The sequence below is a fragment of the Aplysia californica genome, unplaced genomic scaffold (genome assembly GCF_000002075.1).
Source record: "Aplysia californica isolate F4 #8 unplaced genomic scaffold, AplCal3.0 scaffold00107, whole genome shotgun sequence".
NCBI classification, from domain to species: domain Eukaryota; kingdom Metazoa; phylum Mollusca; class Gastropoda; order Aplysiida; family Aplysiidae; genus Aplysia; species Aplysia californica.
Genome location: NW_004797377.1, coordinates 1,233,973 through 1,237,158, shown reverse-complemented (window position 1 = coordinate 1,237,158; position 3,186 = coordinate 1,233,973).

The window sequence follows — 3,186 nt, the reverse complement described above, 5'->3', positions numbered from 1 at the left end:
GGTCATATGAGCGCGCGGGACACTTTTAACTTTTTCAGTAGGTAGGAAATGTTGAATTTTGCCCGGGTGGCCTCTTATCGATTTTAGACCACCGAGGGATCTTTAACGTGTGCAACTTGCATACAGGTCCTCCGAGATTTTTCGCCCTTGTCCGAGAAGACTAGATGTAGATCTTTCCTACCAGAAGATCAGGGGTGTGGCTGAAAGACAGCAGTAAGGAGCCAAAGAGTAGTAGTAGAAAGGCTGCAGAAAAAATCAGGAGCCCAGAGGAGGGGGCAAAGGAGGTGAAGGGTGGGGTAGAAGTGGAGACGAAAGCAGACGACAGAACGTTGCTAGAGAGTAGGAAAGGAGGTGAAAGGAGACAATTTTAGAGGAGAAATGTTTTCCGTCGCTACCGGGATTTGAACACGGGACCTTTGAATGAGAGGCGAACACCTTCACCTCTCAGCCACGAGAGGTCCTGGACAATCGACTCTCCAGAGATAAAGAGAGCGTGGCACCTGGATTCGACAAAGTGCCCCTGCAACCTTTCAACTTCCTGTCTGCCGGTCTTCTTGTTAGAAACAACAATGAGTTCTCATTTCCACACCATTGAAATCACGGGTTAAAACTATAAAGAACCTAGCAAACATTAAAATTTCTAAACTGAAGTAGTAGATATTGTGGGAAAAAAATAGAATGAAAAGCATAACCGGAAGCAGCCATTTCATACTATGGGTATTTCTTCTAGCCGCCTTAGCACACCCTGCTTTCCCAGCTTGTATGAACAAGTACAAGTGCGAATGGCACCATTCGTATATGGCCGTATCCTGCTTCAGTTATCCCGGCCAGCGAATCCGACGGTCTGAGTTGTTCAAGCTCGGCTCGAGCCCCATACACTTTCATTTACACGCTCCAAACCTCCCGTACGTGCATGCAGGTGATTTCCCACCCCAAGTCAAAATCACAAGGCTAAGAATTTCAGGACAGTACGGGCCCGGTTATTAAGGATTCCCATTTTCCAGCATCGCCAAATCTCTGAAAACGGTAGATATTGATGCGTTTCACTTTTTCTGTGCCAGCCCCCTTCACCCTGTGATTCCTCTAAATCACCTGAGAAGTCTGCGAATAAGGTGTAATCAGCACTTCAATAGGGACTTTATTATCTACACCCGATTTTTTCTCCCTCCAGTGACTAATTCACTAAGGGAATGCACCTTGGATGACTGCAGAATTATATCCTTTGCTGATTGGATATTCAAGGGACTGGATCTGACCAAATTCAGTTTAAACTGTAACAGCATCCCAAAGGTGCCCCATTCCTCTGAGATCTCTGCCTCTTAAAACGTTGAATCTAAAAACAAACTCACTTGTCTTGCAGTACACCACATCGATTCCCTTCCAATGTATCTGTTCTGAGCTTAGCTTAGTTTAGTTCATTTTAGTAGGGTGCTACGGCGCTCGAAACTGCATAAGGCCATATGAGCGCCAGAAGATTAGAGGTGTTACAAGAGAGGAACAAACATAAAAAGAAAAAGGGGAGAAAGGGATGATAGATGTTTGATAGGAAAGAAGAAGCAAACCACACCAAACCACCCGCCAACCACCCACTGAGCTTAGCGTATAACAATATATTCTTCGTTGAGCCAGGCGTTTTTTGGAACAGATTTTTATATTTGTTCGCTCGCGAATTCGACTGAATAAATGCAGGACTTATCAACCTGGCCCACACAGGACTGACTGGCCTAGAACACTGTTTGTCAGCTCCCAGCAGCAGCGATTACTTAGTCTTCACGGGGACTCTACCCTGCGGATGTGAGCTCCGCGGTTTCTCGGAACGTTCTTCTCAACACATTAACGGAGAGTGCGTCGACGCATTCGGCAAGTTTAAGTTGTACACCTATGAGTTCTTGCATCAAATTCACAAAGGAATTTGTCAGTACAGTCCCCTAGCGATACCCACTGGCGGACTGTGCAGTCCCCTAGCGCTGCTTTGTACACTGGGGGACTGCAAAGAAACAACCGTTGACCTTTGGATCGAAGTCAACAAGCCATCATCAGACAGATCTAGATCCCACTGATACATAACTAGATCTAATTAAGTTAATTTGTAATGGTGGGAGAATCTAGATCTAGAGCCAAACACTGTTTATTTAAAGCGAATTTATCATTTATGTCGACAGGTTTGTGGATGTATCTTGATCTAGTTCTAGATTTTAGCTCTAGATCTAGTAGTACTTATGACATAGACGGTAGACTACACTACATGGTAGGTCTACTCTTCTTCAATTTAGAAAGTTGCAGTCTGTTTCTATAATATCTAGGCTTAGATCTAGATCTAGTAGTAGGCTTAGTATTAGTATTACCAAAGATTCTCTATTTCCAAGCTATTGCAATCCTTCTTTGGGCTTTTGTCCTACGCCGTGGCTGGCCGCTTTGCCGACGTCACTCGGCGACGCGAGGCTGGTTTCATCGCCGACTGCTTGGGGTGTGTGTGTGTGTTTCTTTGCAGTCCCCCAGTACACAAAACAGCGCTAGAGGACTACACAGTCCCCGAGTAAGCAGCGGTAAGGGATAGCACAGTCCCCTAACAGCTTCCATTCAAATAAATAGTCAGAATTTACAATCAGTTCCAAAATTGGTCAAAATTTTCATTAATTCCATTAAATGGTTAAAATTTACCTTCAGTTTCAATAAATGTTCAAAATTTACCATAAATTTCATTAAAATTTGTATTTAATAGTCAGAATTAACCATCAGGTCCATTCAAGTCAGATTTTAGCATCAATTCCATTACGGTCTAAATTTACAATCAGTTCCATTAAGGTCAACATTTGCCGTCAGTTCGATCAAATGTAACAGATGATGACCACTTGAATGCTGCTCCGTGCACATGATTGATGATCATTGTTGGCGAAGAATGTGAACAGGAAAGGATTAAGTCAACTTGAAACCCAAACACCTGTTTCTCCGAACGACTTTGATTTCCCTTCTTCTTTCTCTCTGTGTTGGATTTGATGTGTAGAGAAACACCAGCACCAGCGCCAGCCCCAACCGCACCGACACCAGCAGCGTCTTTATCATCTACTTACCAAGTTTTACTTTTTCTGTCTTCTTGTACCATGAGTTGTCGAGGGGAGATGTAATTGTGCGTTGCCTTTTTTATTTTCATGTTGTGCTTTTGAATGATCTCTTTGGTAATAATAA